Source organism: Haliaeetus albicilla, chromosome W (assembly GCF_947461875.1).
Source record: "Haliaeetus albicilla chromosome W, bHalAlb1.1, whole genome shotgun sequence".
Classification (NCBI taxonomy): Eukaryota; Metazoa; Chordata; class Aves; order Accipitriformes; family Accipitridae; genus Haliaeetus; species Haliaeetus albicilla.
Genome location: NC_091515.1, coordinates 22,617,711 through 22,645,543, shown reverse-complemented (window position 1 = coordinate 22,645,543; position 27,833 = coordinate 22,617,711).

The following is a 27,833-nucleotide window of genomic DNA, read 5'->3' as shown; positions in this document are numbered from 1 at the left end:
CAGGATAAACAGCACTGGAGCTGCATTTTCAGGGCACTCCAGTTTTTTGATATTGTGGAGTTAACCTCCACAATTTTAAATTTCCTTTGCAATACAGCATATACTTACTATGCACTGACTATCTGCTCCCTTTCATCCCAGGGTAAAACTTTAGTAACTGCTTTGAAATTAGTAGAAATGGTCTAGATTTGTATCAGTATGACAGAAAGACTTAGCCCAGCATACAGGATCATACATTTCCTCTCAAGCACAAATACATATATATACACATGTGTATGTTTAAAAGAATGGCTTGAAATGGCAGAACCTACAAAACCAGTAATGTAACCAACAGCAAATGAATGTAAATAACCCACTGATTTTAAAACTAGGCTCCTGTGGTCTGATTCTGATTTTACTCTTCTCCACACAAGGCAGGAATCAGACACCTGGAACCAGCTGCTATTTGGTTCAAATCGCTGCAGGTTGGATCGGTATCAGAAGAGATTCTCAGCTTGTGTAAACTGAAAAATGGAGCCAGGTAGGTTTACACCAGCTGAGACACTGACTTTTGGCTTGTGTTGTGCAACGCAGTCGCAATTTTTCAAGTATGACTGAAAGAAAGAAAGAATCAAGTAATCACGTGAAAAATGTCAGAAAACAATACTACTTGATGTGTATACAATGAACATAGCGAGGGGGAAAATGAGCACGAGAAGAGAAAAAAATGTTTTGACAAAGAATGACGTGACGGTTTTTGTAAACAGATGTTATGAAGATCAATAGTGTAGACAGGTATTTTTCCTCTGATGGGCTGATTACAGTCATCTAATTTCCCATGCAAGATTCCTCATAATACATGTGTAGAAACCTCCCAAACGAATCAGGTCAGAACAACTCATCTGACCCAACCCCACAAGCACATTTCTGGTTGAAATCAAAGAGAGTTTTAGCTGCATATGGGTGGCAAAACTGGGCTCTTGAATGGTCAAGTTGTGCTGCATAGTCCTTTCCGGCTTGTTCTTTTCTGGTGAGATCTCCCAAACAATATCAATAGGGAGTGCATCCCTATCAGGACAGTTTGACTACAGTTTTGGGGCCTTGCAGATGAAATCGCCAGAAAAGTGTGGATAGTATGCCCCCCCCCCTTTTTTGTTTTAGTAATTAAGGCAAGTTTGCTTACCTGTCCCCTACCATAAAGTGCTGTGCTTCTCCAACAGAAAGGAGATCAACAGCTAAATGAAATCATAATTTTTCTGACCAAAATTTAACAATTTGCTAAGATTTCCCCTCCCCCAGTAATGGAGAAACGATATGATTTGTCTATTATCCTTCTCATCAGAGGATTTTCTTTTTGCTTTGCTTTTATTTTCCAGTACCCAAATGACAATTAGAATAAAACTGATGCTAAGTGAACATTTCATAACAATGCTAATAAGCTCAAGATATGGCATAGCGCTATATTTATTCATATATACAGGCACACACATGCACACACCTTTTCTTAAATACAGCAGAACATTTGCTTTGAGTACACCTTTGTGTAAGCGAAAAGCTTGGGGTGTCTGGTGTGTGTTTGAGCGGGAGGCCTCAGGAGGAACTCGGTGTTAGTGTTCTCAGATTCAACAGAATTTCAATCAGAATCCAAAAAAGAAACATTGTTTTTGCTCCACCCAAAGATTCAGATTATTTTACTATATTAAAAGGATAGTTTAAATGTTTCAGCTAAAGTAGCTGAAGGATGACAGGAAGAATCTGGAAACAAACAAATCCAGTTAAACAGAAGAATGAAAAGAGCATTTCACACCACATCTCCAATAAATAAGCAAACATTTTCATGTTTCTATATGAGACATCCCACATAAAAGAAAAGGTACTCCTTCACAAACTACGCAAAATACACAAGTTTTCAGTTTGCACAGGGTTCAAGAAAACATATGCTCATGTTTCATTTTATGTGTCCATTGCATTAATTTTGCTCGGAGAGCCTGTGGAAAGTGGAAACAAAGTGCATCAACCCACCCCATATCTTGCTTAGCTGTGGGTGAAAGGACTCGAGTCCTACCCCTTGTTCAATGCAAAGATGGGCTGTGACTCTTGGTAAATTTTTGGGGCACTTTGGGTCAAGTTTTAATACTGTAAAAAACCTAACTGGCTTAGATCACAGCTTTCGCTGAGGATGAATCTTACAGTCCTAACCTATACAGAAAAAAACTGCTACTGAAGGAGGCATCATAACTTTGTAACACCTGCCGTTTTCTTCAACCAAATTTATAATACTCCTGTCCAGAAACCAGAATATCATTATGCAAGTGTGCATGGATGTCTTTGTATCATATACATACATTTAAATGCATCTTTATAGTACACATACACTTAAACATTTCTTTATAGTACACACACACACACACATTTTTTCCAAGGCACCCTCTCAGTACAAAATAGCAGCAAGTGTTCATTTTATTCCACTTCTTTGTAAACTAAAACCAACAACAAAAACCCTACAACCTCCCCGTAACCCACCTATTCAATGAGACCATTTTTGTTTTTCTAAACTCTGATGGTAGATGGTAGTCCTTATCATCTGACAGAAAATAGCAAAGGACCGTATGATGCCATTCTCTCTTCTCACTCAACCGAAAGTTCTAGTAATATCAATGGAAATTTGACCTTAGTCTTATCCCATAAGGCCCCGCAATATTTCAAAGAGCATTTTCCTTGTAAGACATTATGGTATCTATTGTTTTGCACAAATGAAATGGTTTGCTTTCCAAAGTTGTGTGCCTGTGCATTGATGTATCCAGGAGATATGATTGATTGCATTGTATCCAGTTAGGTGTCATACAGTGGCAACGCTCTCATTTTATAACTCACTAAATTTTCCATATATTTGAGTTTTATGTGTTTCATTAAAAGTAGGATGATCAGAGATTCTGCTGCTAGAACAGTGCCATTCAGTAGACTTCTGACCTTGTGTTATGCAGTATTATATCCCACAAACAATTTAAGGACATTAGGGTATTGTTATTAGCTAGATATTGAACTACTACACTCTTAAGTACAACAATTTTTCACTGATGAAGCTGGCACTGATTTTTTTGTAATCAGCAGAGAAGTGTTGTGTTCATAGCTGCCTTAAAGGGAAGCTTAGACTGCACCTATTTTTTTTTAAGTGCAGTTTTAATCCTGCAGAAAGCACGTTTCCACTATGGGAAAAAATCCTGCCCACCTTACAGTACACACAATTTATTGATCCTATGCCAAATCTATGCTAAACACAGGAAATTTTCCTATTCAATTCACTGGACATTGGATCAGGCTCTTACATAAGATGAATCCTGGGAGGGAGTGGTGCTCCAAGCTGGCCTAACTTTGTTCCTGCTAGAACCACAGAAAGTATGCACTGGCAGCTCCTAGTACAGAGTTAGGCCAGCACCACATATCTGCTGGCTTGACCTGGGGCAGAGACATTGGAAAACCCCGTTTTGAGAATGAAAAGCAAGCAGGATGTAGTCTGTGCTCTGTGCAAGCTACGTAATACATCATGTTTACTGTCCACTGATTATGCGTATGTTGGAGGCATGACTTTGGATTTACTTCACAAAGGCATTTAAACCTGTAGCTCACTGATAAATACGATCAGTTAAACCACCTAACAGATGAAGTGTAGCAGCTTAAAATTTTTGGGCCAGATATACTGTCCTTAGTCTCCCGGTGTAATGCACACACAGTCATGAATCCTGCTGTGAGCAGACAGAGGGCAATATACATCCCATTGCTCTGAAAGCAGCAAATTTCTTGGCACTGTTCATAACCATAGAAGACACGTGAATTGCATTTTGTACCTCATGGAAAACATGGAATTGGCCTTCTTTTATAAAACACTGCAAACATGTTTAGTTTTGTTCTTCACATGAAACACAAATGTAAAAAGTGATCATAATTGATTAAAACATTTCCCCTACGCCCACCTACTAAAGCCCTAAACACCTCAGCGTGTTATAGGAAGATCAGTGTTTTACAAGATACTTCTTTTAAAATGCAATCTTTTTTTTTAATTCTAAATAACACAACAACAAACATATTACAGTACTATCAAGTAGTGTCATCTTCACCTTCATCCAGGGCATAGTTGAGCTTTATGACTGTGCTGATAAAGTCACCAAGTTCTACAAAATCTGCAGTGATAATATTCACACCACTTTCTCCTGGTTTCTGAGTTTGGACCCACTGCATCATTGCAGGAAGAGCCCTAAGGAGAAAACAGGAACAATAATTACTCATAAAGCAGCGAGACAAATGCATTGAGGCAGGATTTACCAACAGTGACTCCCATTGATCTTACTTGGTTTCTAAGGGAACCATGTGAGAAAGGACACAGGTTACCGCTCAGGCTTTTTGAAACCCCTTCTTTTTATAATTTTCATTCTCTTTGGAAATAATATGTTGATTGTATTTCAACTTCTCAGTAGAAAAGAATAAAAGGAAGGTCATACAGGCTCATGGTAATTGTTGATCTAACCTAGGGGCAAGGGAATGGACCAGATAGATACCTTTTCTATATCATCTGGCCATATGACTCCATGGGAATTGTTTATGGAAAAAGAAGTAACAGAGAACTCAAGCCATTTGTAAAGCATGTTTGACACACTGAAGGAAATACTGAAAATAATATTTTGGGGGACACTGCAGCAACCATTATTTCTACAGTATAAGTACAGTGTATACCAAATACCCTTTCTTTCCCAGTATTAATATCTCAGTCATGAATTATATTTAATCATAAACCAGTGATTAGTAACTGAAACAAAAAGCACCACAGTCATCATATCGACTCTTTTCTAAGATGGCATATTTTTATGATGTCAGACCCCCTAGCACTGGGATACTGGGGTGTAAAAGATGTCTGCTTAACCGGGTTTGTGAGTATAAAGAAATTTTTCTGATACCATGAAAATATAAAATAATAATAATGAGAAATATCTATGGGAAAATAAAGAACTCCCTAGTCCTGCAGAGGAAATGAAGCAGCAAGATCCAATGTTCAGAAGACAAAAGTTAACAGAGTTCCAAAAAAATAAGGTACAGATTTTTCAAAGAAAGGGTAATTGACTATTGGAAAAAACTCTCAAAGATTGTGACAATTTCTGCAGCACTTGGAGTCTTTAAATCAAGCCTGGATGTCATTCTAAAAATACACCCTCGGTCAACCTCAAGCTGTTGAGTTAAATAAAAGAACCTACAGACTGGGCAGGGCTGTAGTCATTTTAGCTGAACATCATGTTCTCCCTTTGCTCTAAAATCTATAAATCTGTGATTCCCCCTCAGCCAGCATGGTGTACAGCCTCTTTCACAGAGGCAAGGTACATGTAAAATGTTGGTCTAACAGTAATATAAATCAAGCTGAACATGCTGAACCTAAATGTGGACCCCAAAGCTTTAGGAAAACAGATCTAAAGAAAACAGAACTATTAGCAGACACAGATTTTACTTGTCAGTGGCCACCAGAATCAGTCATTTTTTAATATAATTTAGTACTGAAAAAAACCCCACCAGTTATAATTAGGCCCCTCTATGATTTTACAGGAAAATGCACACTAAAGTTTTGCTTCAGCAAAACATTTGTCCATGTGCTTAAATCCACCGTAAGATCCTCATTTAAGGCCAGCAAAGCATTTTATTTCACTCGTTGATTAAATATAACTGAAGCATATGCATGTATGCACACCAACTCATAAAACTGAGCTTAAGCACTCTGCTGTATAAGAACCCAGCCAGCATCTTTAGATTTAAGGTTATGTAATCCTGAAAAGCTGCACTCTGTGGAACTGTAACAGGCACAGGTCAGGTGTTAAATATCTGGCAATGTCTGGACTGTTTGAAAAGATCTGAGAGCAACCAGAACCAGGACAGATCTCAGCAGAATGGCATGGACCACCAAGATGATAAAAGTCAGCTCAGAGCAGTTGAAAACTCCACTGCATCTCTACATGCAAGAGGTATTGCTGAACACTGGACAAAGACATGAGGCTGAACTTCTAAGATGTCAGTATGTTGCCTTTGTCTTTAATATCCTCCCGTTTAAGCTCAAAGACTTTTAGGTTTAAAGGTGAACTGATTGATTGTAGGCAGGCATAGATTTTTCTTCCTTCCTTCTGCATAAGTTGATACCCTTGATATTTTACTCCCCCTTGAGGCATAATTAACTTCTTTTGGTGTCCTTTATTTGTTCTGAATATGGTTCTGACGTAATTCTGTCTTCAGACCATAGAGTTTGCCGTCTATACGCTTGGCCATATAGACTGAAATACTGTTTTCTTTTTCCTAGCGCGTTCTTATTAAATCAGCCTTTAACAGATAGTCATGCTTCCTTTTGATTAGTGCTCTATCTTAAACTTAATTTGTCCTGCCATTTCATCTCCAGATAGGCTTAGTAGTTAAATGGGTTATTTACGTTTTACTGATATTACACACAGAACTCAGTTGCATAACCCTTTGCCCATACGCAAATTGTTAGATAAAGTCACAGAAATCTTTTGTTCACGAGAGTAGAGAGTGTTCAAAGATAAGTCAAAAAGTGAATCAGATTATCCAACAAAAAGCTTATTTGTATAGCAAAGCCAAACAACACAACCCTGTAAAAAAAATATACCTGAACAAAAGATTCCACTGACCTTAAGGATTTGGTCTAGGCTATGCAACTCTGCTTATGATAGAAATTCATAGAAAAAACCCATACAGATCATCTTCCTCCCATAGTGCCATCTTGAAAGTGGATTACATCAATGACTGTAAGAAACCGCACATTGCTCAGTTTCAGTACAAATCTCTCACATGCTCACAATAATTATTAGAATAAGCCTGCTTTAACATTCCTCAGGGTGTCTTTGTGATAGCAGAACAAACTTTGTTCACCCTTCCTTGTAATTTCCAGTCTCCACGTCTCAAACTAGTAATTGTTTTCATTAAGGGTTTTAGTCAGAGGAACACAAACCATGCTGTGTGGCAGCCACCTACGTGAGTGTGCTCACAGAAGCCCAGTACATACCATAGTCTTAGTGGATATTCTTGCAATCTTGATAAAAATTATTTTGCGCATGAGCATATGCAAGTGTCTCAGCCTGCAAACCCCAATAGCATCACTGCCTTTGTGTTAAGTGGGTCCTGGTGCTCCTACGGAGGCTTTTGATGTCTGTGCTTAAAGGTCTCACTGGAGCTCTGGCACCAATGGTTCAGATCCTGACCTGCAAGGGCTGAGAACAGCCCAGCCATGTGAGTACGGGCCACACTCAAGGTTAGTGATGTCTGCTGTTACGCCACTAACTACAGTGGTGTAGTCATACTATAACTACATCCACAACCGCATTGTGCTAGTGTAACAAGTTTTCCTAATAAAACAGTGCCATGCTGGTAATAATGACAGCAATGCCACCGCTGAAACTACATGCAGGACAGTCTCTAGCTCTCCTTACAGCACTGGGCAGCCTCAAGTCTTCCAGCCCTCTCATACCTCAGCTGCCTCTGGTGTAAATGATGCAGTGAAAGCTGGACGAGTTAATCAGAAGTTTTACGGGCCTCAGAGATGTGTTGTGAGGTTTCTGCACCATGAATAAATGTTCTGAAGGGCATACAAGAGGAAAAGTCATGCGTTAACATGCTACAAACTAAGAGCCATGTGGCTGGAAAAACTGACACATGCAAAATACTGTCAGCCCTTTAAAACTTACTGAAGTCTGCCGTGTCCCACAGCTGTGCAGTCCAGCCCTTGTGCACCTGCCTTAGCCTAGAGCCAGGGAGGAGAGAAGGTGTGCTCATCAGCCTGTGCAGGGAGAAAGAAAGGGGACTCCTCCTCTCACCCCACTACCTGGGGCACTGTTTTCACACCACTGCAGGTCGACCAACCTGGGTGGGGGCTGGCCAGATCCGACCCTGCCAGGCCAGTGCAGCACTGCCCCACAAATCAGGATCTGAAGTCAACTCCTTTCTCTGCCTCCCAGGCAGGAGGGGGGGGGCTAGTGGCACAAGCAGGGCAGGGAGGAGAAAGCCACAGGACTGGGGGGGCTTGAGCAGCGGCAGGGAAGGAGGGGAACTGCATGTTACCTGGGTTTGACTGTGGATTGGGATTAGTAATCTTAGTGAAAACTTTTCTGTCCTGAGGGAATATATAATTTATTCACACTTCCTGGGAACTAGGAGGTACCAGGCTGCTGTCCCTCACTCACAGGAGGGCGAGAGAGCAGGGGGAGGAAATCGATGTGACCAGACACAACATGGAAGGACCTCATGGGAAGGGCTGTGGTCCAGCCCCAGCCCACAACCGCTACACCTTGACACCAGGGGCCAGATCCACCCTGCCACCCATGCTGCCCAGCAGCCTCCTGCAGGGGCTCTTGGTCACACTGAGAAGTCTGCATGAGAAGGAGAGTGGAGATCTGGGCAGCAGGGATGTACCTACGCTGGACAATGCAGTGTCGTGCAGAAATATTTAATGTGGCTATATTTCTTCTGAGACCAAAGCTTTTATCTCTAGGTGGCACCTCACTAGGCCAGTCAGAGGTATCAATCATTTGGGCAGGGCTTGGGTATCAAGATGGCTTACATCACACAATGCAAACATGCCCTACATCACTGTTTCCAGCCTTTTTTTGTTGAGGAGCCATATGCTTTCTTATATAGCATTGCTACAATGATTTTCATTTACAACCCAATAAAATCTAGGCTCAGCTTTGACAGTTATTTTATTACCTCTATTTTCCCTGGTCTGTTTGCTTGCTCATACAAACAGAAATGTGTGCAGATTTCTTTTTAAGTTTTTCACTTCTTTCAGGAACCATTTTCTGATGCAGTAAAGAACTCAGCAGAGAAACACTGCCCTAAAATACAAGGCATGCATAGCCCTTTTCAAAGCTATTGAATATTCAAGACTTTTTTTTTTTTAATCTATCAAAAATCTCAGGTGGACTCCAATGGTATTGAATTTTGTTTAAAAATAATAATAACACATTCCAGTAGCTTCAGTTCAAGCAGCAAAACTGCAAGTCCCATTACGAGCATTCAGAAAGAAAATATGACCTAACTGCATTAAAATTTGCTTTAAAAAATTTCCTCTTAGGCTATTTTAGCTCAGAAAGAGGGGCAGTGTGGGGTTTTTTTTTTTATTACCTGAGTCATCAAAGCCTGTAAACGTGACGGAAGACTAACAGCAGCAATGCTCTAAGACAGGACCTCCAGTGGCAAAACAGCCCTTCCTCTCTGCAGAGCTTTCAAGGGAGAGGAGGAGGAAAAGCAACTTTGTAAACACAAAACAAAAGGGCTGTTCACTGTTTAATGAGAGTTTGATCACTAAAGGCAAAGAACGGATTTTCTTTTGGAGTGCAGGGACCCAGTACAACCTATCCAGAATGAGAAACTGGTCTCATTTACAGAGTGCGACGCTGCCTAGCATTAAGCGCTCATTACTAGTAACACCAGAGAGAACTGAATCAGGTCCACTTGTTCAGGGCAAAAGTGACATGTAGCATTTCTTCCCTTTCCAGCGAAGCACACACCTTGCCTCTGTCATGGTTTCAGCTGGGATAGAGTTAACTGTCTTCCTAGTAGCTGGTACAGTGCTATGTTTTGAGTTCAGTATGAGAAGAATGTTGATAACACTGATGTTTTCAGTTGTTGCTCAGTAGTGTTTACACTATAGTCAAGGATTTTTCAGCTTCTCATGCCCAGCCAGGGCATAAGAAGTTGGCACAGGACACAACCAGAGCACCTGACCCAAACTGGCCAACGGTGTATTCCATACCATGTGACGTCCCATCTAGTATAGGAACTGGGAAGTGGGGGCGGGGAATCGCCGCTCGGGGACTGGCTGGGTGTCGGTCGGCGGGTGGTGAGCAATTGCCCTGCACATCATTTGTACATTTCAATCCTTTTATTACTACTGTTGTCATTTTATTAGTGTTATCATTATCATTATTAGTTTCTTCTTTTCTGTTCTATTAAACCGTTCTTATCTCAACCCAGGAGTTTTACTTCTTTTCCTGATTTTCTCCCCCATCCCACTGGATGGGGGGGCAGTGAGTGAGCGGCTGCGTGGTGCTTAGTTGCTGGCTGGGGTTAAACCACGACAGCCTCCCTGCAGCCTTTTGCAAATAGGCGTTACTGTTCAAGAAAAACAGCACTCCTCTGCAGGAGGATGTACTCACAGGAGCCTAAATCTGAATTCCTATACTCTTTAACTTTTCCCCCACTTCATCCAATTTTACCCACATTTGCAAGAACACTGATTAATTCTGCAGCCATAATTCAGCACACACTGACTTTGGCTTTTCAAGGATGCTGAGAATTCATCACTCCAGTGGGAACAGTGGATGTCTTGTGTGTCACTGAATCATAATAATCATGACAAGAAAGAACATTGAAAAGTCATTCAAGTTCATTCAGCCCATCCTGGGAAGGATCAACTACACAAAGATCAACTATACAAACCACTCCTGGCAAATGTTCAATTTAATCAGTTCTTACAAGCCTATAGTGATGGAGATGTCACAACCTTCCTCGGTGTTCAGAGCATCCCTATGTATATATCCTTATGCATCCTCATTAGTTTCAACTGGAGTACCCACAAATAGAATGCTACCAAAAATAATGGCATCAAGGTGTGCTACTCAAGAATGTTCACCATGTCCTCACCCTGTTCCTGCTTATCCTGGTTTCAGCTGGGATAGAGTTAATTGTCTTCCGAGTAGCTGGTACGGTGCTATGTTTTGAGTTCAGTATGGGAAGAATGTTGATAACACTGATATTTTCAGTTGTTGCTAAGTAATGTTTAGTCTCAAGTCAAGGATTTTTCACCTTCTCATGCCCAGCTAGCAAGAAGGCTGGAGGGGCACAAGAAGTTGGGAGGGGACACAGCCAGGGCAGATGACCCAAAGTGGCCAATGGGATATTCCATACCATGTGACATCATGTCTAGTATATAAGCTGGAGGGAGTGGGGGTGGGGGGATCGCCATTCAGGGTCTAACTGGGCATCTGTCAGCGGGTGGTGAGCAATTGCATTGTGCATCACTTGTATATTCCACTCCTTTTATTATTACGATTGTCATTTTATTAGTATTATCATTATTAGTTTCTTCTTTTCTGTCCTATTAAATCGTTTTTATCTCAACCCACGAGTTTTACTTTTTTTTCCCGATTTTCTCCCCCATCCCACTGGATAGGGGGGAAGTGAGTGAGCGGCTGCGTGGTGCTTAGTTGCTGGCTGGGGTTAAACCACGACAGTCCATTTTGGCACCCAACGTGGGGCACGAAGGGTTGAGATAACAACAGACCTGACCAGAGCTTGTTAAAACAAATTTGTTACAAGCATTCATTATATTGGTCTAATAGTCGCTGGTCATTATGTTGATTTATGTGTTCTTAGAGTTGTTGCTCTGGTTTTTAGAGTTCTGTTATGTATCACCTCACTTGCTGTATGTAGTCCCTCTTCTGCTGCTTATCATCCATGGGAGGTGGATTAAGGTTTTCACTTTGATGTATTGTATAACACTGGCTTATGGTATGATAAAGTTATCGGTTGTGGGGTTAATCCGGTATTTGCACTCAGCATTGTCGTCACCTCTATACTTCAGGAGCCATCTCTGGGAAACTATTAATAAATACACCATTTACCTTTCCTCCTCAGAGAGCCAACCTATGGGTGGGGTACCTTACTTCCCTTTTCCCTTCTCCTTCAGTCCAGTTACAATGGCTTTTGAGAATTTTGAAAAATTTGAATACCCTTGGGATGTTGAGACCAGCACGGTCCTAGCCCTACTGCTAGGAATTAGCATGCTCCTGAATGTGGTTCAGGTCTTGTTTAAGGTTAAACAACTATTTAAGAAGATCACCCAGAGATCTGCCCTGAGGCTGGATAATTATGAGTGGCAGGGTGTGTGGGGTAGTATGGGCAAGTACCTAGAACAGTGGGCACCTCCAATGTTTTGGAAATTCACCCCTGAACAAGTGCAGAATCCAGAAGAACTAGTAAAATATTTGGAAAAGGTATGCTGTTGCCCTGGCAACTCCAGAGAGATACAAATCGCTGCAACGTGCTGGGGCCTGGCCCATGCCTATCGAGCCCTGTTCGACACCACTCAGTACCCTCAAGGGGAAGAGAAAGTCTCTGGATCTAACAACGAGATGACAGGCACTGTGGCTACTCAAAACTCGGCAACGGGCACAGCGGTCCCTGCAGCCCTGGCTATGAGCACTGCAGCTACCCAAACAGCGGCAAGCAGTACTGCAACTGAACCAGTGGACCAATCCGCACCAGTATCAGTTGCCCCCATACAGAAGAAATAAAAAAATCAGTTCGCTTAGCGAAGGATGAAGATGAGCCAGGGTCTTCACGGGAACAGGAGGAAGAGGCAGAACCAGAGGTAATCACCCGATCCCCATCCTTGAGTGAACTGCAGGATATGCGCAAACATTTTGGCCTCCGTATAAGTGAGCATATTATCACCTGGCTGCTCTGATGCTGGGACAATGGGGCTAATAGCTTGGAATTAGAAGGTAGGGAAGCCAAGCAGCTGGGATCACTTGCCAGGGAAGGGGGCATTGACAAGGCACTTGGAAAAGGGACAGAAGCCCTCAGCCTCTGGAGGCGACTCCTGTCAGGCATGAAGGAAAGGTACCCCTTCAAGGAAGATGTTATATGTCAATCAAGCAAGTGGACCACCATAGAAAAAGGTATCCAATATCTGAGGGAATTAGCCATGCTAGAGACGATTCATTATGACCCGGACAACCCACAATCACCCAAAGATCCAGACAAAGTCCCATGCACATGTCCCATGTGGCGGAAGTTTGTACGGAGCGCACCATCGTCCTATGCCAACTCACTGGCAAAAATGACCTGGAAAGACAAAGAGGCACTGACAGTGGATGAAATGGCTCGCCAACTCTGTCAATACAAAGACAATCTCTCCTCCTCCCTACAAGCCTGCATATCGGCTGTAGAGAAGCTGTCCCAGGATGTCCAGCAATTCAAAGAGGATACGTCCTACTCCCCACTTGTAAGGACCAATGTCTCAGCTATTAGGAGTGAGCGTTCCTCTGCCTGAGAGACAGAATATAGAAGGTATATACCACGAGGTGCCCTGTGGTTTTACCTATGTGATCATGGAGTGGACATGAGGAAACGGGATGGAAAACCTACCTCGGTCCTAAATGCACGGGTACGTGAGCTGCGAGGAAAAACCACCACAAAAGGGGATTCTACCAGGAAAAATGCTGCTCCAGTTTCCAAACAGAGTAGAAGGGCTGATCTTAATTCTGATCCTCTTGAAGGGACTTCTAAGCCAATTTTACGAGAAGTGAGTACTGGATACTCTGACCAGAATTAGAGGGGCCCTGCCTCCAGCCAGGTGGAGGAAAGGGATAACCGGGTCTATTGGACTGTGTGGATTCAATGGCCTGGCACGTCAGACCCACAGGAGTATAAGGCTCTAGTAGACACCGGCGCACAGTGCACTCTAATGCCATCAAGTTATAAAGGGGCAGAACCCATCTGTATTTCTGGTGTGACAGGGGGATCCCAAGAGTTAACTGTATTGGAAGCTGAAGTAAGCCTAACTGGAAATGAATGGCAGAAACACCCCATTGTGACTGGTCCAGAGGCTCCGTGTATCCTTGGCATAGACTATCTCAGGAGAGGGTATTTTAAGGACCCAAAGGGGTATCGATGGGCTTTTGGTATAGCTGCCTTGGAGATGGAGGGCACTGAACAGCTGTCTACCCTGCCTGGTCTCTCTCAAGACCCTTCGATTGTGGGGTTGCTGAAGGTTGAAGAACAACAAGTGCCAATTGCTACCACGACGGTGCACCGGCAGCAATATCGCACCAACCGAGACTCCCTGATTCCCATCCACAAGTTGATTCGCCAACTGGAGAGCCAAGGAGTGATCAGCAATTCTCGCTCACCCTTTAATAGTCCCATATGGCCAGTGCGGAAGTCTAATGGGGAGTGGAGACTAACAGTTGACTATCGTGGGCTGAATGAAATCACGCCGCTGCTGAGTGCTGCCGTTCCAGATATGCTAGAACTTCAATACGAACTAGAGTCAAAGGCAGCCAAGTGGTATGCCACAATTGACATTGCTAATGCGTTTTTCTCAATCCCTCTAGCAGCAGAGTGTCGTCCACAATTTGCCTTTACTTGGAGGGGTGTCCAGTACACTTGGAATTGATTGCCCCAGGGGTGGAAACACAGCCCCACCATTTGCCATGGACTAATCCAGACTGCACTGGAAAAAGGTGAAGCTCCGGAACACCTGCAATACATTGATGACATCATCGTATGGGGCAACACGGCAGAAGAAGTCTTTGAGAAAGGGAAGAAAATAATCCAAATCCTTCTGAAAGCCGGTTTTGCCATAAAAGAAAGTAAGGTCAAGGGACCTGCACAGGAGATCCAGTTTTTAGGAATAAAATGGCAAGATGGACGTCGTCAGATCCCAATGGATGTGATTAATAAAATAGCAGCTATGTCTCCCCCGACTAATAAAAAGGACACACAGGCCTTCTTAGGTGTCGTGGGGTTTTGGAGAATGCATATTCCAAAATACGGTTTGATTGTAAGCCCTCTCTATCAAGTGACCCGGAAGAAGAATGATTTTAAATGGGGCCCTGAGCAACAACAAGTCTTTGAACAAATTAAACGGGAGATTGTTCATGCCGTAGCCCTTGGGCCAGTCCGGGCAGGACAAGATGTTAAAAATGTGCTCTATACTGCAGCTGGAGAGAATGGCCCTACCTGGAGCCTCTGGCAGAAAGCACCTGGGGAGACCCGAGGCCGACCCCTGGGGTTTTGGAGTCGAGGATATCGAGGATCCGAGGCTCGCTATACTCCAACTGAAAAAGAGATATTGGCAGCGTATGAAGGAGTTCGAGCTGCCTCAGAAGTGGTTGGTACTGAGACACAGCTCTTCTTAGCACCCCGACTGCCAGTGCTGGGCTGGATGTTCAAAGGGAGGGTCTCCTCTACACATCACGCGACTGATGCCACGTGGAGTAAGTGGATCGCACTGATCACACAACGGGCTCGCATAGGAAACCCCAGTCGCCCAGGAATTTTAGAAGTGATCACGGACTGGCCAGAAGGCAAAGATTTTGGAATGTCGCCAGAGGAGGAGGTGGCACGTGCTGAAGAAGCCCCGCTGTATAATAAACTGCCAGAAAATGAGAGGCAATATGCCCTGTTCACTGATGGATCCTGTCGCATTGTGGGAAAACATCGGAGGTGAAAAGCTGCTGTATGGAGTCCTACACGACAAGTTGCAGAAACTGCTGAAGGAGAAGGTGAATCGAGTCAGTTTGCAGAGGTGAAAGCCATCCAGCTAGCGTTAGACATTGCTGAAAGAGAGAAGTGGCCAGTGCTCTATCTCTATACTGACTCATGGATGGTGGCAAATGCCCTGTGGGGGTGGCAAATGCCCTGTGGAGGTGGTTACAGCAATGGAAGCAGAGCAACTGGCAGCGCAGAGGTAAACCCATTTGGGCTGCCGCACTGTGGCAAGATATTGCGTCCCGGCTAGAGAATCTGGTTGTAAAAGTACGTCATGTAGATGCTCACATACCCAAGGGTCGGGCCACTGAAGAACATCAAAACAACCAACAGGTGGATCAGGCTGCCAAGATTGAAGTGTCTCAGGTGGACCTGGACTGGCAACATAAGGGTGAGCTATTTATGGCTTGATGGGCCCATGATACCTCAGGCCATCAGGGAAGAGATGCAACATATAGATGGGCTTGAGATCGAGGGGTGGACCTGACCATGGACACTATCGCGCAGGTTATCCATGAATGTGAAACATGTGCTGCAATTAAGCAGGCCAAGCGGTTAAAGCCCCTGTGGTATGGAGGGCGATGGCTGAAATATAAATTTGGGGAAGCCTGGCAGATGGACTATATCACACTCCCACAAACTCACCAAGGCAAGCACTATGTGCTTACAATGGTGGAAGCAACCACCGGATGGCTGGAAACATATTCTGTACCCCATGCCACTGCCCGGAACACTATCCTGGGCCTTGAGAAGCAGGTCTTGTGGCGACATGGCACCCCAGAAAGAATTGAGTCAGACAACGGGACTCATTTCCGAAACAACCTCATAGACAGCTGGGCCAAAGAGCATGGCATTGAGTGGGTGTATCATATCCCCTATCATGCACCAGCCTCTGGGAAAATTGAGGGATACAATAGACTGTTAAAGACTACATTGAGAGCAATGGGGGGCGGAACTTTCAAACATTGGGATACACATTTAGCAAAAGCCACCTGGTTAGTCAACACCAGAGGATCTGCCAATCGGAGTGGCCCTGCCCAATCAGAATTTTTACATACTGTAGAAGGGGATAAAGTCCCTGTAGCGCACATGAAAAACATGTTAGGGCAAACAGTCTGGGTTACTCCTGCCTCAGGCAAAGGTAAACCCATTCTTGGGATTGCTTTTGCTCAAGGGCCTGGGTGCACTTGGTGGGTGATGCGAAAAGATGGAGAAGTCCGATGTGTGCCTCAAGGGGATTTGATTTTAGGTGAAAATAGCCAGAATTAAACTGTATGATATTAGTTGCTATATAACCCTGCTACTGTATGTTATCATTACTATAATTGTTATATGCTATATCCATAGTACTATAGTAAGAATCACTTGGATCAAGCAAGAAAGAACTGTGATAAAACTGAGCAAAGCGCAGTAGTGATGGAACCAGAACTGACTCCAGCATGCAACAATCCAACGGTGCACACCATCCTCCTGCTGCGTCCAATGTCATCTGCTCGTCACACCGCACTGAAGCCCAATTCTGCTCTACCGACTGAGAGGACTTTGCACCATCCCTCCTGCCCAGACAGACTGGTATGTCAGATGGAGCCCAGAGTCGGAAACTAAATGAACTCAACAAACATTTTATGAACATAACCCATGAACTAAAGAACTGATATCTCTGTGTGTGTATACTTATATATATATATATATATATATGTAATTGTTCATATGTCTCAAAGGGATGGAAAGGTGATGATGATTGATCAGGATGTAACTAAAGGTATGGGAACTGAGTATGACATCAATGGTATAGAATAAGGGGTGGATACTGTCCTGGTTTCAGCTGGGATAGAGTTAACTGTCTTCCTAGTAGCTGGTACAGTGCTATGTTTTGAGTTCAGTATGTGAAGAATGTTGATAACACTGATGTTTTCAGTTGTTGCTCAGTAGTGTTTAGACTATAGTCAAGGATTTTTCAGCTTCTCATGCCCAGCCAGGGCACCTGACCCAAACTGGCCAACAGTGTATTCCATACCATGTGACGTTCCATCTAGTTTAGGAACTGGGAAGTGGGGGGCAGGGAATCGCCGCTCGGGGACTGGCTGGGTGTCGGTCGGCGGGTGGTGAGCAATTGCCCTGCGCATCATTTGTACATTCCAATCCTTTTATTACTACTGTTGTCATTTTATTAGTGTTATCATTATCATTATTAGTTTCTTCTTTTCTGTTCTATTAAACCGTTCTTATCTCAACCCAGGAGTTTTACTTCTTTTCCTGATTTTTCTCCCCCATCCCACTGGATGGGGGGGAGTGAGTGAGCGGCTGCATGGTGCTTAGTTGCTGGCTGGGGTTAAACCACGACAGCTGGAAAACAGGTGAGCCTGTTTGGATTGATCAGTAGCCGCTAAATTCTGAAAGGCTGCTAAAAATACAAGAGTTAGTTGAGGACCAATTGAGAGCGGGACATGTTGTTCCTTCTACTAGTCCATGGAATACACCAATATTTACCATTCCCAAGAAAAGTGGGAAATGGAGACTGTTACATGATCTCAGAGCTGTGAATGCGGTGATGCACAGTATGGGAGCCCTGCAGCCAGGTTTGCCGTCTCCAGTTATGCTTCCAGAAGAATGGGATTTGTTAATTATAGATCTAAAGGATTTTTTTTTTCACCATTCCCTTGCACCCAGATGACGCTGAACGGTTCGCCTTTTCGGTACCATCGATTAACAAGGCAGAGCCCTATAAGAGATACCATTGGGTCGTGTTACCGCAAGGAATGCGCAATTCCCCCACAATGTGTCAGGTATATGTGGCCTGGGCATTAGAGCCTGTAAGAAAGCAGTTTCCTCAGTTACATTTTGATAGCGGGAAGGAACTTGCCACAGGATGAAATTTTAACTCAATTGCAGGACATCTTAAGCCATCGCGGAGTAATAATTGCTCCTGAAAAGGTGCAGAAGGCAGCACCTTGGAAGTATTTGAGGTGGCACATAGATGCTGGCAATGTTAGAAATTTCAACGGTACATGATGTCCAGAAGCTTGTGGGAGATATCCAGTGGGTGTGGAATCTTTGTGGTATCACTAATGACGATATGGACCCTCTGGTAGAACTCTTGGGTATGAGCGCACATGCAGATGAGAAACGGGAAATGACAGAGCTGACCAATTGGTTGCAGCGGCATGGGAGCCTCCTCCAGGGAATCGTTTTCAACAAGCATGGCAATCACATGTGTTCTTGCACCAACCCGCTAGGATGTTAGCAAAGCAATTTGACTTACCACTCACTGATGCCCAAGGTATCGTTAAAGCATGCCCCGACTGTCAAAAGGAAGGGCTGGGCTTGGGCTGTGGGGTTAACCCATGAGGTCTCTTGCCATTGCAGTTGTGGCAAATGGATGTCACCCATGTCACGTGGTTTGGTGCAAAGCGTTATGTGCATGTGTGTATTGATACCTATTCTGCTGCCATGTGGGCCACGGTACAAACTGCAGAAAAGGCCTTACATATTGAACGACATCTTCACACTTCTTTTGCAGTGCTGGGTGTGCCTAAAGAAATTAAGACAGACAACGGTCCAGCCTATGGTTCTACACGATTTGCTCGATTTTGTAATTTGTGGGGAATTCACCATGGTACGGGCATTCCACATCTACCCACAGGACAGGCTATTGTTGAACGGGCCAACCAGATCCTAAAGAGCATGCTGCAAAAACAAAAGGGGGGAACCCAGGGCTTACTTCCAGAGGAATGATTGGCCAAAGCCTTATTTGTGCTAAATTATCTTAGATTGACAGGTGATCACAAAGACCCACCGATGGTAGTGCATCATGCTCTTTTACAGGCAGAAAGGACGCAACAAAGTACAGGAATCATGGTAATGTATAAGGCCCCAGAATCCGGGAAATGGTGCGGACCAGCAGAAGTAAAACTTACTTGGAGAGGGTATATGTGTCTGCTTACAGATCGAGGCCTTCGCTGGATCCCGGCTAAGTGGGTCAAGCCATGGCTTCGCACTGATGCTGGACCCGGAATTGTCCCAATGGCAACTGGGACGGCACCGGCAGGTGCTGGAGCCACTGATCCGACAGATTCTGACTAATAGAGTATTACACTTTAGAGGACTAGCGGACATTGAGTCCTTCAGGGAGGTTTTTAGAACAGCGTGCCTTATTGTATATAGAACTTGCTTTAGGTAAAAAGTGTGCTAAGCATAATTTGGTTAAACATAGTGTGCTTATGGGAAGACAATGTGGGGTAAACGTAAAAGTTAGTTAAAGCCAAAATTAGGGGTAAGGTCTATTTCCATTAATAACCTGGGAATGAGGTTGATTGTGTTTCCACAGATACAGGCCCACGACAGACTCCTGTTGAATTTGCACGACCATCATCATCTGGAACATCCTAGATGGTGTGGCAATATGAATACCACCTCAGTCAAAAACTAATGTATAGGTCACCTTGGCTAACATGACAGGTCAAGATTCTCTGTGCACCGCAACCGCATCATAAAGCCCACGAACCAATAGACAAGATGGCTATGACTCGTGCAGCGCGCCTAGCCAGCGAGCGCATGCGTCATAGATTGCAACCGAGGCGGACTTTTGGCACCCGCTGGCCATGTGTGCTGAAACCCGTTCCTCTGCAAATGTATAAATACCGGGATTTCCGAAGAGCATCGGGCTGGTGTATGGTGAGGCCATCGTTGCCTCTGTGGGGATGCCCACGGAAAGCTGGCACCTACCGATTGCTGGGCTGAGTTCGCGGAGCAAGATGACACAAGAATGTATGGATGGTTCATCTTCCTCATAGCCCTCATGGTCTGGGTCATTAGGGGTAACGGGTTGGCTCAAAGAATTATGGGCATTATTGTAGTTATTGTGATTTTAGCTATTGTAATAATTTTACCTTGTTCAGCTTGTTAAGGAAAAATGGCATCCCAAGTTATTAAGCAAGCCTGGATTGCTCAAAAACAAAAAAGGGGAATTGTTGAGGATTTCTTGGCTGGGCGAAGGCATGTGAGCAATCCAGCCGTTAGGTGGGAACGAAGCATAAGTTTACAAAGTGCTGGAGCAGACAAGGACGCTGTGTCCTTGTACACTGGGAAAAGGAAGATAAGAAGAGCCTGACAAACAACACCTGGATGCTGAAGAATGAGATAAGTAACTGCTGGACACCTCGTGAAGAAGCTTGCACAGCCAATAGAGGATAAGATAGTGTCACGTGAACCGGGATGTTGTACCAATTAGAGTATTGTATAAGGCGCGTGCACAAGCACATAAGATATATAACTGTGTCAAACGTTGTAGTAAATGAACTTCACTTGATCACATTGGTCTGTGTGTGATGTCCCCTGTGGATCCTCCGCAACAGAACTCATGTTAAAAAACTGATCTTGTAGTTTATAGTGATAGGTGGTAATCACTTTTCATAGCATCATAGAATAGTTTGGGTTGGAAGGGACCTTTAAAGGTCAGCTAGTCCAACCCCCCTGCAATGAGCAGGGACATCTTCAGCTAGATCAGGTTGCTCAGAGCCCCGTCCAACCTGGCCTTGAATGTTTCCAGGGATGGGGCATCCACGACTTCTCTGGGCAACCTGTTCCAGCGTTTCACCACCCTCCTCGTAAAAAATTTCTTCCTTATATCTAGTCTGAATCTACCCTCTTTCAGTTTAAAACCATTACCCCTTGTCCTATCACTACAGGCCCTACTAAAAACTCTGTCCCCATCTTTCTTATAAGCCCCCTTTAAGTACTGAAAGGCTGCAATGAGGCCTCCCAAGAGCCTTCTCTTCTCCAGGCTGAACAACCCCAACTCTCTCAGCCTTTCCTCATAGGAGAGGTGTTCCAGCCCTCTGATCATTTCTGTGGCCCTCCTCTGGACCTGCCCCAACAGGTCCATGTCCTTCTTGTACTGAGGACTCCAGAGCTGGACGCAGTACTCCAGGTGGGGCCTCACCAGAGCGGAGTAGAGGGGCAGAATCGCCTCCCTCGACCTGCTGGCCACGCTTCTTGTTATGCAGCCCAGGATATGCTTGGCTTCCTGGGCTGCGAGTGCACATTGCCGGCTCGTGGCCAGCTTTTCATCCACCAGTGCCCCCAAGTCCTTCTCTGCAGGGCTGCTCTCAATCCCTTCATCCCCCAGCCTGTATTGATGCTGGGGGTTGCCCTGACCCAGGTGCAGGACCTTGCACTTGGCCTTGTTGAACCTCATGAGGTTCACACGGGCCCACTTCTCGAGCTTGTCCAGGTCCCTCTGGATGGCATCCCATCCCTCAGGCGTGTCAACCGCACCACTCAGCTTGGTGTCATCTGCAAACTTGCTGAGGGTGCGCTCGATCCCACTGTCTATGTCACTGATGAAGATATTAAATAGTACTGGTCCCAATACGGACCCTTGAGGGACACCACTCGTCACTGATTTCCATCCGGACATTGAGATGTTGGCCACTACTCTCTGGATGTGACCATCCAGCCAATTCCTTATCCACCAAATGGTCCACCCATCAAATCCATATCTCTCCAATTTAGAGAGAAGGATGTTGTGTGGGACTGTCAAAGGCCTTACAGAAGTCCAGATAGATGACATGTAGCTCTTCCCTTGTCCACTGATGTAGTTACTGCTAGATGTTAGTAAGTACAATCTGTTCCTGAAGCATCAACTGTGGCAAGTCTGTCGGAGTAAAGCTACAGGACTCTAGATCCTGTTTGATCTTCAGTGACAGTTTTTAGCATTATATATATATTTATGGTTCAAAAAATTATCTCAGTGTAACTTGAACAAAGTTTGGTATTTTTTTTACCCAGAAGCCTCCGATTAAATACATTTTTATGGAAATACAAATTTTGTTTAAGAGTTCAAGAGATTCTGTTTTCCCAGAAGTGGTGCTGAAAAAGTGAAGTGTAAGCATGAGATGTTTGTTTCAAAAGTTTAGCAAGCTGTAGTAAAATGTGCCAAGTCTGTATAGCTCCCAGATGGGTCAGTAGCATGTCCAAAGAGAGCAGTTTTAGTACTTTAGGGGAACTATGGAATTTCATATCCTGTTAAATAAAAATTGGCAAGATCCATCAAATTTTCTACATTGAAAACATCCCAGATGTATCCAGTTTTCAATAACTTTTTTGGGGGGGGCATTTCAATAAAGAGGAGAAAATGAAAATTAAGTTCTGGTTATAACTGTATACTTTTTTTTTTTGTAGTGAGGTGAAGTACTGTCACAGAGGCTCACACAATCAAATTAAACAGCTGTTAAACTCAGCAAAATTTATTCTTTAATCAGAATCGTTTAGAACTCCGACAACATTAGTAAACCACAGGTTCAGTAATGTAAGGGGAAATTAACACTACACAACTGACTTAAGGATTCTTAAGCTTTAGAAATGATAACCCAAAATGTGCATATCAAGGAAAGAGAAATATCCCATATGTTCTCACCAATCACCCCAGGTAAAATGAATGGGATTTCAGGCTGACAGGACTCAGAAAACGATATTTTATCTGATTGAGAGAAACATAACCACATGCCTCAGACTAATGAAGAATTACCTGCTGAGAACGAGAAATCAAGGAGAGGAGCTGCTGGATGCTCTGTTTGGTTGTTAATATCACCTAACTTTTTAAAAACCCTTAGTTATCAGATCAGCTTAAAAAAGAATTGCAAGATCTAAAAAATGGGAAGCATTTGCTCTTTGCTATTTTAGGAACACATTGCCCATCTTTTCTCTGCAACTAGGAAAGCAAAGACACGACTCTAGAAACTGAAAACAACAAGCTGAAATTTCCACCATGGGGGAGGGCTTAAGAAAAATGAACGCCACCAAACAAACTGATTAAGTGGCAGGAACTGTGCATTGTCTTTCTATCTGTACAGCGAGCAGACAGCAAGGAGAGAGAGAAGTAGTGCCTGGGGAAGGATGCTTGCGGGGGTGCTGGAGGTGCTTGTGGGGAAGATGCTCCAGGAATGGGACATCTTATTTTTGTGTCCCCCTCCATCTCAGTGCTAGTACAACCTCCCGTCTGTACAAACCCTGCTTGGATTTGCCATCTGATGCCCAAAGCCTGTGTTATCTTTGAGTTCCTCTCATCACCCAAGGGGCATCATAAGGTGCTAGGCTGCTGCACCCATAATATAACATCATTTTTATTTAAGAAGCATCTTAGAAATGCTAAAAGCAAAACCCAACCAACCAAAAAACAAAATCTATAAGGGAAAAGCTGTATCTAAGGCAGCAAAGTAAAAAACCCACCAGGTTTGCTGTTGCCCGAGTACCTTATTTCTGCCCCTTCCCACCTGTGCATTATGGTACTGTCTTTAATGGCACTCAAATTTACTATTTTTTATAGGTCCCCATACCTCATTTAATCCAGGAGGTGGAAGCATAAAGAGGACAAATTAAAGTTACCCAGATAACCATGAATTTCCCTTTTCCCAGTTTTTGCCTGCTTGACCCTGCAGCCTGAGGAATCATAGAATCATTTAGGTTGGAAAAGACCTTCAAGATCATCGAGTCCAACCATCAACCATGCCCACTAAACCATGTCCTGAAGTGCCTTGTCTACGCGCTTTTTGAATACCTCCAGGGATGGTGACTCAACCACTTCCCTGGGCAGCCTATTCCAATGCCTGACAACCCTCTCAGTAAAGAAATTTTTCCTAATATCCAACCTAAACCTCCCCTGCCACAACTTGAGGCCATTTCCTCTCGTCCTATCTCCAGCCACCTGACAGAAGAGACCAGCACCCACCTCACTACAACCTCCTTTCAGGTAGTTGTAGAGCGCGACAAGGTCTCCCCTCAGCCTCCTTTTCTCCAGACTAAACAGCCCCAGCTCCCTCAGCCGCTCCTCGTAAGACTTGTGCTCCAGGCCCCTCACCAACTTGGTTGCCCTTCTCTGGACACGCTCCAGCACCTCAATGTCTTTCCTGTAGTGACGGGCCCAGAATGTACTTTCAGAGCAGTTTTATGTGATGCTGCTGTAGCTGCGTGCGCGCACACACACGCGCGTGTGCGCTGTGGCCATGCTTGCAATGCAGGCAGTGTGCCAGGGGTCTGTGGGGAGGTGAGCAACTCCCAAAGAGAAGGTTACACCTCTCTTCACAGGCATGTGAAAATGCTCAGTGTGCTTCAAGCACAAGCAAATGGCTAATGAGAGGAAGCTGGCGTTTTATTGTGCAGTATAATAGCATAGCAGAGCAAAACACAATAAAAGGCAGACAGCCCTATCCCTGCAACATAAACCTGGCTGGGCTTTAGAGCACTTGGGGTCTATTACACAAAACTCTGTGGCGTGGGGAAGGCAAAGGATTTCAGCTCCATTTACTGACATTAAGCAGGGCTGCTACAAGCACAGGTTCACTCAGTTACAGCCACCTGGCAGGCTCTCCTGCAAGCTGAATCTCCTTGAGATATCTCAGGATATCCATCCAGGAGAGCCAGATGCTCCTGTAGATGCCCCACTGGTCATGCTCAGTCCTTCCCAGTCTGGCTGCCTGGGTTTTTTTTTTTTAGCATGTCCCTCATGCTGTCCCCCTTTCTGCACATCACATCCCCACTTATAGCCCAGCCCCAGCGGCTCAAGGTTCTCCAGATGGCTGGTACAGACCAAGCTTGTGTGCTCCGATAGTGCCGTGGCTGATGGCTCTGTTTGGTTTGACTTCTTGCCAGCCTGGCTCAGAAGATGGATGAGCTTTATTAACAAGCAAGTGGCTCTAGGGAGGGGACTAAGGGCTAACATACATGCCCAGAGCCAAGAAACCAGGTTGTCTTCTGTCCTCTGCTCTGGTGTCTTGTAATGCATGTCACACCTTAGTGTTACAGAGGCTCACACAATCAAATTCAACAGATGTTAAAACTCAGATTTATTCTTCAGTAGAAAAAGTTAAAACCCCAATAACGTTAGTAAACCACAGGCTCAATGATGTAAGGGGAATTAGTACTACACAGCCGACTTAAGAATTCTTAAGATTTAAAAATGATCACTCAAAATGCGCATGTGTCGTGGTTTAACCCCAGCCAGCAACTAAGCACCACGCAGCCTCTCACTCACTCCCCCCCCATCCAGTGGGATGGGGGACAAAATCAGAAAAAAAAAAAAGTAAAAGTCACGGGTTGAGATAAGAACGGTTTAATAGAACAGAAAAGAAGAAACTAATAATGATAATGATAACACTAATAAAATGACAACAGTAGTAATAAAAGGATTGGAGTGTACAAATGATGCACAGGGCAATTGCTCACCACCCGCCGATCGACACCCAGCTAGTCCCCGAGCGGCGATTCCCCGCCCCCCCTTCCCAGTTCCTATACTAGATGGGACGTCACATGGTATGGAATATACCGTTGGACAGCTTGGGTCAGATGCCCTGGCTGTGTCCTGTGCCAACTTCTTGTGCCCCTCCAGCCTTCTCGCTGGCTGGGCATGAGAAGCTGAAAAATCCTTGACTATAGTCTAAACACTACTGAGCAACAACTGAAAACATCAGTGTTATCAACATTCTTCGCATACTGAACTCAAAACATAGCACTGTACCAGCTACTAGGAAGACAGTTAACTCTATCCCAGCTGAAACCAGGACAGCATGTCACTCACCTAAAAGATGAGGGCTCTCAACCTGCAGGAGTTACCTAGGGCAGTGCCCCGACCCAAGGGGAGAGTCCCCGACTGCAGACCCGCTGCTCCGAGGAGGACTGATTCCCAATATGTCCTCCAGCAGGGCCTCATTTATACCCTTGTCAAATCTGATCTGTGGTCATTTTAATCCCCATTGGCCAAAAGGTCAACACTTCCATGTACCTGGTGCATTTGATTGGTCAGTTCAACTTTCAACCTGCAGCCTCCAGGGTTTGGTTTTTTTTTTTTCCTCTCCCCCCTGCCTGGAGAAGTTTCGTTTCCTGTTGGGGTGGGTGTACCTGCCACACAGTCCACCCCATGACCACAATCACGATTCGACTGGTTTCCTTGGAGTGGTGGTACAGTCACCTCTTGCCTCCAAAGTTAAAAGGGAGCGCAGTCTGGTGAATTTGACACTCATTGTGGGTCATCATTTCATTCTGGTCTAGAATTAGAGTGGAATATCTGACACAGGAATATCCAGCGCACGAACAGGTTTTAAAGGTGTATACTTAACCGTTAGCACAGACTTCACTACTGCACGTTTGATGCAACTTACTGTAATACAGATGACAATAATCACAACTACAAGCATTATTAAAGATTGGAGAAGGCTGGTCATCCATCCCATCAAAGAAAATCCAAACACATTGAAAAACCTTTCCCAGCCAATTAGTCCCTAGCACAGAAGCAATTGCCTCTGAGTCTCTTGCGACTTTCTTTATTTTGTTGATTTGATCTTGAAGCGGCATTGACACATTCAGAATGTGAACACAGCAGTCATTCATTGACAGGTTCAAAACTCCACATACACCTTTCTCTTTCAGTAGCATCAAGTCCATTACAGCTTGATTTTGGATGGTCATTTTACTGGTATGTTGTAACTGATAATTCAAGAGTCTCAAACTGTCAGATGTAACATTGGCTAAGGCTGATAGTTGTAAACTCAGTTCTAGAATGCTCTGTTGGTTTCGCACTGGAGCAACTCCTAGCCCAAATATTGATTCCACCCACCACCCAACTCATGTTGAGGCTTCCTGCCATCCCTTCTGTACACTCCGTGGCCTATGATACCACCACTTGTATGGTATGGGCCCTTCCCGGTAAATGGGAGAGAAACAAAGCACACCAAATGTGCAGGCTAGTCCCAGGACAGTTGGATATAGTTGGGAATACAAATGACCATCAGAACATGCCCACACCAAGTTAGAGGGTGCAGGGACAGTGGCTGTTCGACATGAACCTGGTATGGTAGTAAGGGGACAACAGTAGCCTTTCTTGCTACAGTCCAGGACAGAAGGTCATAAATAGCTAGTATTGCTACATAGACAGCCTTGTATAAGAGCTTCTTGGACAGGAGGATATAGCCATAGTAATGGCATTCCATCTATGTCTTTGCACCCAATTTACACCTGACAGTTCCAGAATGGAGATCTTCCCGCTGTTACCGAAATCCGGAATAAAACTCCTTAACAGCAATGAGAAGTTAAGAAGCAGGCACTCCTTTATTGCAGCGCTGGGCACACAGGGGATCACTCCACCTAGTGTGTGCACCTGTCTGGTTTAATCATGCAGGTTAAATACACACCTGTTATACATATTCACTAAATTTCTGGGAAATGTCATACATAATCATTAACTTTCCAATCAGTCATTAGCATATGTAAATGTCTCTTTGCGCAGGCGCAGTGAAGTCTCTGGTGGTCTTCAAAAGCCCTCTGGTGGTCTTCCATAGTCTTCCTCACGTTGTCCGATAGTTGACCTCTCTTATGTGATTCTGCACAGTACGATTTTCGCCACCATGTATTAGATTACATAAAAATACATTCTATGTTAATTCTTAAATTTAACGTTTCTAATGATTGGCCCTCAGTCACACCACCTTATCAATATTCTTATACTAAAACATTCATTGGCTAATCTTACTTAATTCCACTAACTG